This window comes from Marmota flaviventris, chromosome 13, assembly GCF_047511675.1.
Source record: "Marmota flaviventris isolate mMarFla1 chromosome 13, mMarFla1.hap1, whole genome shotgun sequence".
NCBI classification, from domain to species: domain Eukaryota; kingdom Metazoa; phylum Chordata; class Mammalia; order Rodentia; family Sciuridae; genus Marmota; species Marmota flaviventris.
This window is the reverse complement of record NC_092510.1, coordinates 61,218,812-61,235,313: the sequence shown is the minus strand read 5'-3', so window position 1 is coordinate 61,235,313 and position 16,502 is coordinate 61,218,812. Positions and strand designations below refer to the sequence as shown.

The window sequence follows — 16,502 nt, the reverse complement described above, 5'->3', positions numbered from 1 at the left end:
TTTATTTTTTTTATTTAGAGAGAGGGTCTTGCTAGGTTGTTTACAGCCTTGCTAAGTTGCCGAGGCTGGCTTTGAACCTGAGATCCTCCTGCCTCAGCCTCCTGAGCTGCTGGGATTACAGGTGTGCACCACCATGCTGGGCCCAGTTCTATCATTTTTCTACATAATATGAATAGCCATCTATAATAACCATTCTGACTGAAATGAGGTGGAATCTCAATGTACTTTTGATTTGCATTTCCCTGATAACTAAAGATATTGAGCATTTTTTTTTTTTTTTTTTTTTTTTTGGTGGTACTTGGGGTTGAACCCAGACTTCTACCACTAAACTACATCCTAGCTCCTTTTTACTTTTTATTTTGAGACAGGGTCTCACTAAGTTTCCCAGACTGGACTTGAGCTTGCAATCCTCCTATCTCAGGCTCCCAAATAATTGGGATTATAGGTGTGTCACACCATACCAAATCATTTGAATTTCTTTCTTTCCTTTTTTTGAGACCTGTCTGTTCAGATTATTTGCCCATTTTTTTGTTAGTGGATTACTTGTTTTGATGTTAAGTTTTATGAGTTCTTAAAGAATTCTTAGGCCGATCATGGTGACATATACCTGTAATCCCAGCAACTCAGGAGGCTGAGGCTGAGGGAAGTTCAAAGCTAGCGTCAGCAACTTAATGAGGTCCTAAGCAATTTTGTGAGACCCTGTCTCAAATTTAAAAATGAAAAAAGAAATAAATAAAAGGGCTGGGGATGTGGCTCAGTGGTTAAGTGCCCCTGGATTCAATCCTTGGGGAGGGAGGGAAGGAAGGAGGGAGGGAGGGAGGGAGGGAGGGAGGGAAGGAAGGAAGGAAGGAAAATTAATACTTATAATGAATTTTAGGTGCTGAAAGGAATATACAGGCTGAATATAAAGTATGATTCTAATCTTATGTTTTAAAGAAACACACACACAGCAAAAAGAACAGAAGTTAACACCAAAATATTTCCAGAAGCTATTTCCTGGTGGGATTATGAATGATAATGATATTTATACTTGACATCATTTTCAAGTTTTTTAACAATATTATATTTATGTTTAGAATAAAAAAAGAAATTTGGGCATTTACCTGCTGTTTAAAATGTGTTCTATAACACCTATGTGAAATACAAACCATAGATTTATAAGTTAGAAACTTTTTCAGAGAACTAGAAAACATTTTAACTACAGTCCCAAAGGATACTATTATGCCTTTGAGCCCAGGAAAGACGAGAACTTTCAAAGGCACCTAGGGACCTGGTGCTGAGCAAGGGGACTTTTGTTCTGCAAGGTGGCTCCCTGGGCTTTTCAGGATGCAAGGGATGGGGTAGGCTTTTGCTTTTGTTCTCTCCTCCAACAAGTATAGCTGGCCAGTTGTGCTCCTGTGCAATGTCACCAAAGCATCACTGTATTAATGTATCCTAGATCAAATGTGTCATATTAAAGAGATCTAGCAATGTCCACATGTACTGTGCAGTATTCAGGTAATAAGAAAGTCAAGTGTATGTAACTTGAGAATGACTTATAAATATTAAAGAAAAGACATAGGGAGAAGATATTTGTCCCTGTTGCAAAATACCAAGCATATTTACTTTGTCACTCTCAGAAGTCTGTCTGTCCATGCTCCCTGGGTTATCTTCAGACAACTAGCCAATGGTGCCTTCTGCACATTTGTGTCAACTACCACATGTGAAAGGGACTATTCCACTACAGTGCTCAGTGGTGCCTGGGAAAAGAAGAAATCTGAAAGTCTGAGGTACTCAGAGACAGTGTTGCTAAGGGAATGATTTTTCCAATTCTGGTCAGTAGATATTTTCTATGTAACCAACCACCACAAGCTTTTGTAAAAGAAAACAAGCAAAAAGTGTTTGGGCAGGAGCTTCTACAAGGGCTGAGACTGTGATCCAGCCTAAAGGAGCAGATGGTAGGCCAGTGGGCACCATCCTGATATGGCCCATGATAGACAGAGCCCCTCCTTCCTAGAGAGCGGAAGACCTGGCCCAAGAAAAAGACAGCAGTGCCTACCATTTGTACAGTCAATTTGTAGCCACAGGCATTGTTTTCTTTAAAGGTCCAGGCTGGGTAAAACAAAAGAGTGGCATGAATGGGGCTGCCCAGGTGAGTCCAGCTTCTCCCATGCATAGGGAGCAGACACTGCTGTCGCCATGTGGGAATTTTAGTTCCTAGATATCCCAAGTTTTCTGAGTTTTTCTGAAAGCTAGAATTCTTGAACTTCATATTATGTTTCCCAATTTTTAAATGTTGGCAGCATTTCAAAACTATGTAGTCCAAAGAAAACACTCCTGCTGGCTGACGTAGGCTAGCGCCCTCAGTGTCTCACTTCTGCCTTGGAATCTCAGGGGCAATTGGTTTGGTCATCTGCATCCTCGCAGTCCTCCAAATTCTAAAAGACAAATTTCCTGAACTCTTAGATTCTTCTCAAAGTTCATGTTTCATAAGGACCTTAAAATTCCCTAATGGCCTAATTGGTAATTTATTTCAATTGAGATTTCAAAACTCTTAACTATTGAGAGGTACTTTCTTGATGATGCAGTTAATTTAAAAGATGATTGTAAAGAAACTGCCTTGATTTTTGAGGGATAAACGGTATATTCTTTGGGAAATTGATGCTTTGGAGCAGGCTATATCAGGGTTAGAATTCCAGCTCCATTACCTGTATCATTTGGACAGTGATAACCTCTGTGGGAACTTCCCATTTTCTCATCTGCAAAATGGAAGAAATAACTTGCCCTAGGTCACTGATTGGTTGGATTTGGGTAAAGATAGTAACATATATTAATATCTCATACTATTAGATTCTCAGAAAGTAAAAGTTTCTCTTAGAAGCCAATGTAATTAAAACATTTAATCATAAATGTTGTAAAACAACCCTAAGAACCTTTTATGTATTTAATTTTAGAATTTAAAAAATATACTTTCTTCAGAAGTTCCGTTGTAATAGATCATGTTGCAGTTGAGAAGGGAGAAAATAGAGAGGTTGAGGGGATGAACCTGAGGAGTATCTGCACCTGAGGGGGATCTTGGGGTCACTTTCAGTGCCAGAGTTCACTTAGGTATAAGATGACTTATCACCCAATTTAACTTTTTTAAGGGGTGCTTTGCATTATCTAGCACATGTGGTGGGATTTCATCTGGCAAGGATGCCTCTTGGCAGGACAGCCATGTTGGGATCTTGGTACAAAGGGAGACAGCACCGTCCTCACCCGTGTACACCCTGCACCAACACACAGCACCCGCACTCAGACAGAACCTATGCTTGGTTTAATTCTCTGTTGTCACTGTCTTGAAATTCTGAATAATTTTTTAACAAGGGGCTCTTCAAATTATGTACACAGTCCTGATCAGAGATTTTCGTCAGTAAAACACAGAATGTCAGCACATACATCAGAGGGACAAACTCAACAGCCCCTGGAACCAATCAAATATTTTGACCCACAAAGTGCCTCCCCCCACCCATATAAATAAGCTTTTAATTTAGAATAGTTTTAGATTTATGGAAAAGTTGCAAAGATATTTGAGGAAGATCCATGTCTCCCTTACCCAGGTCCCTATATTGGTTACATCTTATGTTACATTTACATTTGTCACAATTAGGGAACTGACATTGGAATGTCACTATGACCAAACTACATTGTGTTCAGATTTGCTACTTTTTCCCTAATGCCTTTACTGTCCATGCTCCATCCAGGATACTTAGGACTTTACATTTAGTCACCATGTCTCCCCGGGCTCCTCTACTATGATATTTTTCTCAGACATTCCTTTTTTTTTCCTTATTTTTGAAGAACTGAGTGAGAATTTTTGGCAGGTACTGGGAACTGAAACTGAGCCACATCCCCAGCCCTATTTTGTATTTTATTTAGAGACAGGGTCTCACTGAGTTGTTTAGCACCTTGCTTTTGCTGCCTCAGCCTCCCAGCCCACTGGGTTTACTGTGCCGGGCCAAGAACTGCAGAATTTTGAGGAATGCTACTCAGATGCTTTGCAGAATGTTCCTCATTTGGGGTTTGTCTGATGTTTTAATCTTGATAGTTATAAAGCACTGGTGTGTTCTGGGGACAAATACCACAGAAGCAAAGTAGCTTTTCCTCACATGGTATCACAGTTATGTGCTATGAACCTGATTTATCTGTACTGGTGTTAGCTGTGACCGCTTGGCTGAGGTCCTGTTTGTCAGGTTTCTCCCCGTTGAAAGCAAGTCATCATGTGTAGCCCACTCTCAAGGACCTCTTCTCCTGCAGAGGAGAATATGTACATAAATTATTTGAAATTCTGCTGCACAGGAAATTTGTCAACTTTCCATTTATTATTCAACCATTTATTTATATCAGTGTAGGTTCATGAATGTTGTAATCTAGTTATAACATTCTTGGGTTATAATCTAGTACTACTGTGTTTCTTTAGTTGCTCAGATGGTCCTAGCTTTGGCCATTCTCCTTCATATTTGCCTCCACTGTTCTTTGACATTCCCTCGTCATCTTGTAGTTGACTTCCAGGATGAGTTAAACATATAAAAATCATGTTAAGTTAAATGTTGGAAAAATGGTTTAATATTTTTGAATTAACCAACTCAGCTATGAGAAGATTTTATAGACATGTCTAGACTTCTGGATTGTCTTGAAGACCAGGGGGTCTGGCGATCCTGGACCCATTTTCCTGCTGTGTAACAATTAGCTAAGGCTGAGAGGCTTTGTTCCTTTTCTGTATCACACTAGATACTCTTTCCTGTATAATTTCTGTGTACTCTGTAGATTGTCAAAGTATATGCCACTCCTTATCATATTAAACCCAGCCTACTTGACTCATTTATGTTCCTTTGTAATACCTTAAATCTTTTGAATACAGGATTCCTGGTTCAAACATGTTCAAGTAAATAATTTACTTAAATGACATAGTTTAGTCCATGAATGTAGGTCAACGCTGACCCATGATCAGAATTTAGAACATTTCTGGTTTCATTTGGATCCAATCAACTTTACCTTCCTCGGATTTTACATGCATAAGCAGGCGGAGTCTGCCTTGAACTTCTTTGTCAAGTTTCCCTTTGTTAGACCCCTTCTATCTGCAGAAGATCCCCCCAACAGTTGTATTCCAGCTTCAGATGAACTTCTCCCTGTCACTGTTTTATTCTGGCTCTGCAAAGCACCCCTCAAATTGGGTTCCAATCATCATTCTTACTAGATCCTCCCACCTCACTAAAGAGGATCAATTACTTTTCCTATGTTCTCTCTTACCCCTTTCTTTCTTCATTATGTATTTCAGGGTTATTTTTCCATCAATCCTGGCTTGTTGTAAACTTTATAAACTCTGGAAAGCCACATTTCACACCTTTCTATTTAGATGAAAGTAGGCACTTGAATATTAGTAAATATGCAATGCAACTTGTGGAAGGAGAAGCTTCATCCTCAATATCAGTTAAAAACCTGATGAAAAGATGCATGTCTCTCAGAGCTATTAAGAGATAAATGTGCATTAATTTTTACTGCATATCAAGGTAAACATGAGCCTATTACAATTTCCTGGGAATCTTTCTACAGAGCAATGGTTACAAAGTGTGACTTAAGGGCCACTGCTGGGAGTTGGAAAAAGTAATGGGAACCCAAACAGAGAAAGCTCCTCATCACCCCCACATTACTGTGGATTGTGTAGTCATTTGTTCATTTATTCACTGTCTTAGACCACTTGGGCCACTACAACAAAAATAGCTTAAACTCCTGTGGCTTAGATACAACAGGTATTTATTTCTGTAGTTCTGGAGGCTGGTGAATCTAAGATCAAAGCACTGGCAGGTTCAGTGTCTGGTGAGGGACCTCTTCCTGGTTCAAGATGGCAGTCTTTTTTCCAAAATGTCACATGGGAGATGGAAAAGGGATCTCATTTATAGCGGCACTAATACCATTTGTGAAATTTCTGCTTTTGTGACCTAATCATTTCCCAAAGCTCCTACCTCCTTGATATCAGCTTGTGGTTTAGAATTTCAAACACAAAATTAGGAGGATTATGAACATTCAGTCCATTTCTTTCATCCAGCAAATACTTATTGAGAACCACCATGTTCTGGCCTGCATGAGATGCCAGAGATATAACTGTGAACAGATTCATTCCTTGACATTACAAAATTTTTATCCACTGGGAAACAAACAGAAAAGACTATAAGATGATTCTTTTGTAATCCTTTCAATCTTTTGAATACATGAATGGAGCTGCCCAGGTAAGTACAGTATCTCCCATGCATAGGGAACAGACACTACTATCTCCATGTGGGAATTTTAGTTCCCAGATATGCCAGGTTTTCTGAGGAAAGCTATAATTCTTGAACTTCATATTATTGTTTCCCAATTTTTAAATAAAATGTTAGCGGCCACAGCTAACACTAGTACAGGTAAATCAGGTTCATAGCACATAACTTTGATAGCATGGGAGGAAAAGCCACTTTGTTTCTGTGGTGTTTGTCTCCAGAACATACCAATGCTATCTGACTATCAAGATTAAAACATCAGACAAAACCCAAAAGAGGAACATTCTGCAAAGCATCTGAGCAGCATTCCTCAAAATTCTCCAGTTCTTGGCCGGGCACAGTGGTGTATGCCTGTAAACCCAGTGGGCTGGGAGGCTGAGGCAGGAGGATGGCTGGTTCAAAGCCAGCCTCAGCAAAAGCAAGGTGCTAAGCAACTCCGTGAGACCCTGTCTCTAAATAAAATACAACGTTAAGTATAATCGTAGGAGAAGTACAGGGTGTTACGACATGCCTAACTTGACTGAAGGTGTGGTGGGCAAGGAGGAAATTCTTGGGGAAGTGACAGCTTAGTTGAGGTTTGAATAACAAGTGGGAGTTAGCCACACAAAAAAAGAGAAATGAGGAAGAGGTTTCCAGCTGCCAATCCTCCTGCATGTGAAGACACCCAGAAGGGAACAAGCCAGAGCATCTTAGCTCCAAGTGTCTGGAGTTCTGCATGCAAGTTGAGAGGATTCAGAAAATGAGGATGGGGAGATACATGTGTGTGAATGAATGTATGTTAAATAGCTTTGATTTCACCTTGGAGGAAGTAGGAAGCTGCTTTATTGTTTTATGCAGCAAGACAGATTCCTTGGTTAGATTTGCATATTAGCAGATCCCATTCTTGCCACATGGATATTGGAAATTAGAAATTGGATTAGAAGAAGGAAGCTCGGTTTCTGGAGAGCCACATAAGCCAGGCAGGAGGTGATGGTAGATTGAGCTAGGGAAGAGGCTGTTGGAGTTGGAAAGAAATTTACGAACTAGAAACTATTCAAGTAAGACTTAGTACTAATTGCCCTTCACATAGTGGGAGAAAGATTTTGCTGGTGAATAAAGAAGTTTTATTTATGAATATACTCACAATATCACATCCAAGATAAGGAATCTAGGTCATTTTCAAATTTCTGGGGCTCATGATCAAACTAGTGGTTCTCTAACCTCACTTGAAGTTCACTAACATCTTGTTCTCTGCTTATTCCATCTCGTGCATTGGGACCATTTGATTTTCAGGAAACTGGGCAGGTTTGCATGAGTGAGGGATTGTTTTCAGTGGCTTTTGTTGTCCATCCACAGTAGACACTTTTCTCAAGTTTTCTTAATTGACTTCCACCCATGTGCATGCCATGTGAGAGAGGGCAAGATGGCGAAGGCAGCCATTCTGGAGAGGAGCATGAGGGGAGCCTCTGGTAGCTGAGAAGTGGCACTGAGGGAGCAGCAGGAAGTGTGACAAGCAGGCACACTGTATTTACAGTCACTCCTTTGGGTGGCTGAAACAGCACTTCCTGTCCCTGGAAAATAGCATGTCTGGAAGAATTAACAATCCGTTTAGAACAGATAATCACAGGTTAGTCTCTTTTCCTTTCTTTGAGTCTAACCACCATGATAGGTTGGAGGGTAGCACAAGGGAGCTAAGGAAGGGCAGAGAAAGGGAGGTGGAGAACAGAGTAGTAACCAGTTTATTTCTAACCATTTGCAGCTGTCAGTTTGTTTGGGGACTTTTTTAAAAAATATATATATATATAAAGGCAGAGGAACAAAGTCTTGCAGCATGGGATTGTTTTCTTTGGCATGATGAACAGACACTTTCTTGAGGAACATATTGAGATAACACAAAACATCTGCTAGCAGGAATCAGTCCTCGGCAGCCGAATTCATCAGCATCGGCAAGAGCATGAGGCGTCTTTTGATAAATATATACACGTAGATAGTTACATTTTGCAAGAGGTGGGGAATGGGAATATTCATATGAAGGAGGAGGAAAGTAAACTAAGAGGAGGGGACTGCATATTTTTAAGAAACATCTGTATTCATTTTTTCCCCTCATGATCCAATTGCATTTTGTTTTGCAAGATTTTGGAAATAGTGTGTTCTCGGCCACGCTGCCAGAGGAGGTCTGTTTTATTTTCCCACGTGTGTGGGATGTTGTTTTTATTCATGAGCTATTGAAAATGAGTGATTTTTATGACTTGTAGAGGGATTTTCACACGTGACATCCCTGTTCCTGGACTCCAAGACAGAAAGAACAGTGCCAATGCTCTCAGGAATGAATAGCAGTTTAAAGGATAAAAGTGGACGTTTCCTGTCACTGTTATGATGTACCATCAGGAGTCCCCAAAAGATTGGCCAGCCATTGGCTTTTGTCATGTGTCACGTGGAAGCTCCCAGGACAGCTATCGTAATGTTCCCATATATCGCATTTCTTCCGATCGGATTTCCAGGAAAGAGTTTGTCCTTTGGGGAAAAGGCAGCTTCACCTCCTGTTCCACTTGTTCTCACCTGGTGCCATGATGAGGAAGAACCATCTCTAAGGTTCATCTGCCATTCACTGGATTCCTCTGTGTGCCTGTGGCATAGGGCTTCAATCACCTGAACAGCTAGTGTCAGTGTCACTATTCCTCAGATAAGGAAACTGAACCTTTTGGAAGTTAGCAGATTTGCTCAAGGGCAAGCAAGCATGGAAGTTCACAGCTGGAATCTAAACCCAAGTAGGAGCATTCCAGAGCCAAATCCTTAACCAGTGTCCTTAACCCTGGCACAAAACTTTGGGGAAGTAAGAACCAGACAACCCTTTTCTACCTTCATCTTTTAATAAGTTTTGTTTCCCTAATTCTGACAAATGGATTGGAGCAAGATAAAAGGAGCCATGTGGACTCTGCAAAGTTTCCTGGCAGAGTGGAAAGAGTAGAGGCTTTGGAATCAAGACAGACTTGAATTCAGATCCCTTTCTATCATGACTTAGCTCTGTAAGTCCTAAAAGTTTGCCCCATGATCTTTCTGAGTTTTGATTTCAGGTAAGCAGATGGCAGAGGAGTTTGACTCTCATTCCAAGAGGTATCAAGTATTGATTTCACACCCATCCCACTCAAGGCTTCATGCTAGGCTCTAAGGAGACAATTTTGAGACTGACCCAGCCCCTGTGCTCAGGGAGATTGAAGGCCGGGGGCGGTTGGGCACAGACCTGAGGCAAGGATGCCCACAGATACTGTGGAGTCACCACTTGTGATCTGTGCTCAGGAAAATTTCAGGAGCAGGGCAGCAGATGCCAGAGACCCTGAATGTGGGATAAGGGAAGACTGAGCTAAGGTCTAAAGAAAGAAGACACATTGATTAAGGAAAGAGAAAGGGTGGAATATCTTCCAACTGCTTGCAGAACTTGGGGTATTTGAGGGTAGTGTTCTGGGGTCCATGGAGACAAGTCCTAAGCTCCATACCTCCAAAGCCCAAGTTCAGCCTAGCACTGACCACAGGCTAGAGTCTCATTGGCAAGCATCAGCCTTTCTCTTCAGAAGCAAAGAGAAAACCATGAAAACAGGACTGAGCAGCCCATCGCTCAGAAACACCCCCCAGATCTTGTCTGGCTTTGTCATCCAAAGCATTTCCACATTGTGTAAGGGACTCTCCCTTTGTGGTCTTCGTAACAGGCTAAAAAGAATAACACAAGCCACATGGGCAACTTATTTCCTATCTGGAGTGCCCCAAAAGGAAGAATTGAATGGGGCACTTGAGGACTTAGTGAAAAGGAGGGAAGAGGAGAGATAGAAGAAGCAAGAAAAATGGCTTGAAGCTGAGAAATTGCTGGAATTTTTATTGAATTTCATTTAGGAAAAAGGAGATTTGCTAAGTCAGAGATGAGAGCAAATCCACAGGCGGGCCCCAGAGAAATATTGTATTCCATGCTCCATTTAGCTCTCTCACTGAATTCGGCTTAGAGATCAGAAAGCTGTGGTTAGACACTGCATAAACTCTGCAGGGCTCTGTCAGATGCTGGCTTCTTGACTGAGGACCAAATTCTTCTGCTTCCAGAGAGTCCCCAGACCTGCACTCACCTCCCCCTCCCCCTCTGCCCCAGCTCCAGGGCCAGCCTCCTCCCTGCAATCTCTAGTCCTGCCTTCAGTCTAATTGTTAAGCAATTTCCTGCCGGAATCTCATATGAGTGACTGGTTTGGATCCTGACCTCTGCCCAGGCGTATTGGATGCCTGGTCCCATTCTGAAATCGGAGCTCAACCTGGCTCTGTTTCAGGTTCACTAATTCCATTTCAGTACTGACCTACGCACCAGACCAAGCCACTCCACGTGACCTAGGGTCATCCGAGCCTCAGGTCATCTTCCCACACCTGGATGCCTACCATTTCTTTGTGGAGTACCCGTCTAGACTCATTTTCTCATTTCAGGCCAACTTCTTGGACTCTGAAATTTCCCAGCTTTAATCTGAGAGTCACAGGATGTCCTGAGAGTGAGAAAAAGGAAGGGCAAAGAGCATGCTCCAAGATTCTAATGAGTGACTACAAGTCACTTAAAGACTTCTGGTTAGATGCTTTCTATATTATTGATTCATATCTACCTGTCAGGAATTATTGTCATCAATCTATCTGTGTAATTAAGAGTTCAAAGTCTGAATGCGAAGTCTGGTCAAAGTCTAACTCCAAACCCTTAAGATATATTATTTCAGTTAAGACTGAAATAATTTCAGTTAATATTGTCTGGCATTAACTTTCTAGTGGAGTACAGTGACTGAAAATTAACTCTCATCACCTGAAAAACTGGACTGAAAAGAGAAAGGAGGTTTGAACGATAAAGAGAGGAGTTTCAGATTCCTTCTTGTCACCCCAAAACTGGATCAAAAATATTCTGCATCACAGAATTCTCCTCCCAAAAGTAGTGTGCAGCCTTCCAAGCCAGGACTATATCAAGACTGGCAAAAAAAAAAAAAAAAAGACTATCATTTCTGCTGTGGGCTTTTTTTTCTCTCCCAAATAGGAGATGATGGATTCATGTCTTGACTAAATAATGCCACTGGTCTTTTATGATTCAATTTCGATATGACATATCACCTGCCTTGTTTGTACCAGGTATTTTTAAAGAGTAGAATCAAAATATAAGACAATCTTTCCCCCCAGTACTCACAGCAATACATAAGTACATATGTATGAGAAAATAATGTAAAGCAGAGTATAACCTAGTGTTTAATTGAGTATCTGCCACTCTTAAGTTCCTGCAAGTTCAGAATTGATGTATTAATACCAAGACTGCTCTCCTAAAAATAAACATACAGGGAATTTAATCCCAAAGTATGTTGCAAAGAACATTTGGTCAACGGGATATTAAACTAGCTCACAATACAGTGCTTACCATCTGCAAGGCATTAAGGAAAGCTTTTTATATGCATATGTATTCAATCCTCACAAGAACCTCTTGAGTGACAGGTAACATTACTATATCCTGGGTTTTTTGGGATGAGGACACTGAGGTTTAGGATGACTAAACCATTTGCATATGGATGGCTACATTGTTATTACGTGGTAAAGCCAGAAATGAAACCTGAGCAGACTGATTATAGACTGTTTTAAACCAACAGGTATTATAAGGAAAAGGATTTTTTGCTACAGGTATTCTGAGATCCTTTACTACACTTGGCTATATTATAAACTTTTACGAAAATGGCATTTTTGCAAATATGTTTGAACTCATGGCCTTCTCTTTTCAGTCAAGAATTTCCCAGGATTATGATTTTTTAAAAAATACATCTTGAAAAATCCTGAAGTAAAGGGCACATAGTATATTATATACTCAAAAGAAGTGGAAAGGGTGGAAGGAGGGGCTTGGCTCTGGTCAGGAGGAAAGTGAATGGTGCCCTGTGGACCACACACTGCCTTTGGCTCAGACTCCACCATGAATACACTGCTCATATTCAGGCTGCCCCTGTCAATAGCCAGGCATCCATTTCAGATAATCCATTAGCCTTTCATTCTTCTTACTATATTTAAAAAAAATTTTTTTTTTTGAGCTTCTTCTGCAAGTAAGCTAAGTGACACCACTTAACAGGTAAGCTAAGTGACACTCAATCATCTGTCCCCTGGCACCAGAAAGCACAGGATGCACATGAGCTTGGGCTCTGATCTCTATTCCATCTCCTTTAGTTGTGTGGCATGAAGCAAATGTTCTTTAGCTAAGCTAAGCCTCAGGTTCCTTGTTTTGACATACAGAAATAACAATACCACTGCTCAGGTTGTTTCTGGAATTAATTGACATCCGTGCATATCTCAGGATCACTCAGGGTTCCCTTTTTTTGTGGCTGATTAATGAAGACTAGATACTTTCTTGCAGCACCAAGAAGAAAATAGATCAGTCAGTATTCTATCACTGAAGGGATTGGGTCAGTGGATTGACTCTGGCCTTATCTTGCTGCCATAAGGCCAGTTACACAGGATGAAAAATTCCAGAATCTTCCAAAGAGGAGGTTCATACAGGTTCTTTATATCTAGGGGAATGATCCTTTCTACTTCCCATCTTTTGAAGGTTCATTTAAAATACATTCATGTGCACATGCGCGCACACACACACACATCTGAATGTCTGGAAGGCAAGAGAGAAAGGGAGGAAAGGCTTAACATAGTATACGGACTATAGAACTGGCTCCTGAGTGATCAAACAAGTTTCTCAAATGCCTGTAGCTCTCCTATTTTGAACCCCACATTCTGTGGCCTGCATCTTATCTCTAGCTTACTGGGAAAACCCCCTTGGCTCCAGACTCCCTAGAGTACCCAACTGCTGCTCAGCTTTCAGAACTGGCCTGGGGTGATCAGTCATGCCTGCTGAGCTTGTCTTGACTTGAGCCGTTTTCAGCTTTCACTCTTAGAGAACAAAGCACACACAAGGGAAGGAATAGTGCAAGTCAGGCCCACCGTGTAGCCAGAACCAAGAGATTCCGAGCCTGGGGTCCTACACTTTTCATTGCTGTGACCAAAATACCAGAGAAGAACACCTTAGAGAAGGAAAAGTTCACTTTAGGATCACAGTTTCAGAGGTTCCATCCATGGTTAGTTGATACCATTGCTCTTGACTGAGGTGAGGCAGAACGTCATGTTGGAAGGGCATGACAAAGGAAAGCTGCTCGGCTCATGGTGTCCAAAAATAAGAGAATGGAAGAGGGGCCATGACACTTATAGTCCAAGGGCATCCCCCCAATGGCCTACTCCTCCAGCAACATTTCACCTGCCTACGGTTACTATCCAATAGTCCATTCAAATTATTAACCCATCAAATGGGATTAATCCACTGATGAGGTTACAACTCTCATAATCCAGTCTTTTCACCTCTGAACATTGCTGCATTACCTAACATATGAGCTTCTTGGGAGACATTTTTAGATCCAAACCAGAATACCTATCTACCCAAGGAATTCAGATAGAAAATAACAAAGTAAAGCTTAGTTCTAAAGTTCCTACAAAGGTCCAAGCACAACATATATATTGTTATAAGAATGCTATAAAGTAAATATGTTTATCAATTTTATAATAAACTAGATTAATTATATGACTTGACTTGCTGATTCAGCCAGTAAGCAGAAGGGCTACGATATGAAACTAGGTCTGCCAGACTCCAGAATCAATTTCTCTCAATCACACTAAAGCTATAACCCAAAGGGAAGTGACAAGGGCAAATGCCATCAAGGCCATAGACAAGGCCAGAGACCAGGTAAGAAACAGAGGACAGAGCCCAGGAGTTCAGAGCTGAGCAGAGGCAGGATGGAGAAAAGCAGCCTGGGAATAAGGTGGAGGGATGCGGAAATTGCTGCGAACATCCTCTGTTTGTCCTTGATTTTGCCTCACTGTGGTTAGCACATAGGGTGCAGGCACTGCCTTTGGGGCCAGGAAGAGGGACTGGCACAGCTGGAACTCCTCATGTCCCCTGGCAACTGGTGATCCTCCACCAGACTAGAGAGCCAGGGGGAGGGAATGGTAAGCTGAAGAAGTCCAGGTAACCCAGAAATGAAGGTCTGTGTAGCTGGAGGTGTGGGTAGAGCCCTAGAGCAGCATCACTGGGTTTCAGGGTACCGGGGGCTCATGCCTTTGAAGTCAGGCTACCTGGGTGCAAATACCTCCTCTGTTTGCCTGCTAGGTGACCTTGGGCTGCTGCTTAATTTTCCTGAGTCTATTTATTCATCTGTGGGATGGAAATAATAATTTAAGATGGAAATAATAATTTAAGGGCTGTTCTGAGAGCTCTATCAGCACTTACCAGGCTCTTGGCATGGGCCCTAGAACATATTAAGTGCTCAGTAAATATTAGCTTTCACTCTTAGCCCCAGGTCCACGGTTGTAAGGCCTGGGAAAGAAAAGCACATTTTTCCTTGTAGGCAGCAGAGTACATTAGCTGACTTTCTATTGCCTCCAGATGTGGTTTTCAACCCTGTGGACTTTTTCTGGGCCCTTCTTTCTCCATCTCTTTTCTTATACATACTTATGTTTCTGCACCACTGAAGGGTTAACCTCAGCTGGGTGCAGTGTGGTGCACCTGTTATCCCAGTGACTCAGGAGGCTGATGCAGGAGGATCGCTAGTTCAAAGCATGTTCAGCAATTTAGCAAAGTCTAAGCAACTTAGGAAGGCCATGTCTCAAAATAAGAAATAAAAAGAGGCTGGGATTTGACTTAGTACTTAAGTTCCTCTGGGTTCAATCCAAAGAAACAAACAAACCAAAGAAATAAACAAACAAACAAAAAAAAAAAAAAACAGGAGTAAGCCTCAGGTTCCCCTTTGTGTGGTGCCTCTAACCCAGGCAAGAGAGCCAGTCACACTCCTGATGTACTCAAACTTTGGATTTGAGAATCAGACTGACTTGGTTTAAATCCCAGACCTGCCACTTTTTAGCAAGTTGAATCATGCTTCAGAGTCTCAGAGTTGGTCATCTTATGAAATGGGACTAATAAGATCTACTTCACAGATGGGTTGTCAAGATAAACACTTATTAACCATCTGACAAGAGTTACAGTACTCACCTTCTGAAGTCAACACACCTATCTTAGCAGGGATTCCATCCCCTCTGGGACTTGGGCTTTGTGGAAGGCTCCAGACCCTCCCTAACCTGCAGCAGGGGTTCAGCGGCCCTGGTCCAGCAGAGAAAGCCCATAGGCTGTGCAAGTGGCTGCCCTCCACCTTCCCCCTGGCTTTACCTCACCCTTACGCCCACACCCCAGCATCTGTTACCCAGAGAGTCAGATGCCAAGCCTTGCCTGAGACTCTCCCTGGGTTCATTTGATATATTGCCATTTTGTTTTTAAAGAAAAGCCAATATCAGTGTGGGGACCCTGGGGAAGGCAGATCCTGTCACTGCCGACTGCCAGCTGTGCCCTGTCTCTCTCATCCTGCCCTGGGGGACCCAGGTGATCCCTTTACAGAGTCTCACAGCAGGCAACTGCCCCAGGTGCCCGTGGAGGCAAGGACAGCAAAACTCTGGGCATCCTGGGAACCTGGGGCATTCCCTGAGCAGAGCTCTGCAATTCTGCTGAAAGGCTGGTCATTGTCTGTCTTTTCTTGATGAGGAAGTTTTCCAGAAGCTAAGTGCTCCGGACCTTACCTTGCAGAAAGAAGAGTAGGGAGTCCCACTGAGTGAGTTCCTGTAGTGTTCTAGGCACTGTAGAGGCTCTTACTCATGGTAACATCCTCCCAACTGCATGGAGGGTCTTACTATGACTGTTTTGTTTCGTTTCCATTTCTCTTTTACAGACGAGAAAACAGAGGTTCAATAACGTGCCCACAGTCAAACAGCTGGAAAAGGAGAAGATAAGAATTCAAACAAAGTCTGTTTAACTTAGGAATCCATTACAACATGGTACCACTTAAAGACAGTGTAAATAATAAGAATTTAAATAGTGTTTGAGAGGGAGGAAGGAGGTGGGCTTGCCACTCTGCCCTGTGCTGCTTTGGCCAAGTTGAGAGCAGTGGAAATCTGAGTGACTCTCCAGTCGCTCCCCCTTTCTGTTTTAGGAAACATAACCCCTAACTCTTACCAATACATAGTATCTGGGGAGTTTGCTGAATTTGCCCACCTCAGAAACAATGTACGTTGGGAGAGGTTTTGGACCAGAATGTGCAAACAAGCTGGCTTGCAGACCAAGCCTAATCTAGAGAGATGTTCTGTTTTATCATCTATTTAGTGTTGTATTTTTTTTCTTAAACTTCCACTTAA

The 16,502-nt window shown here is 42.0% G+C and overlaps 1 protein-coding gene across 2 annotated transcripts in view; it reads left to right on the top strand.

Moving 5' to 3' along the window:
• The window catches only part of Mob3b (MOB kinase activator 3B), a 189,624-nt gene that overhangs the window by 139,267 nt on the left and 33,855 nt on the right, over window positions 1-16,502 (top strand). The gene's annotated exons all lie outside the window — the stretch shown is intronic.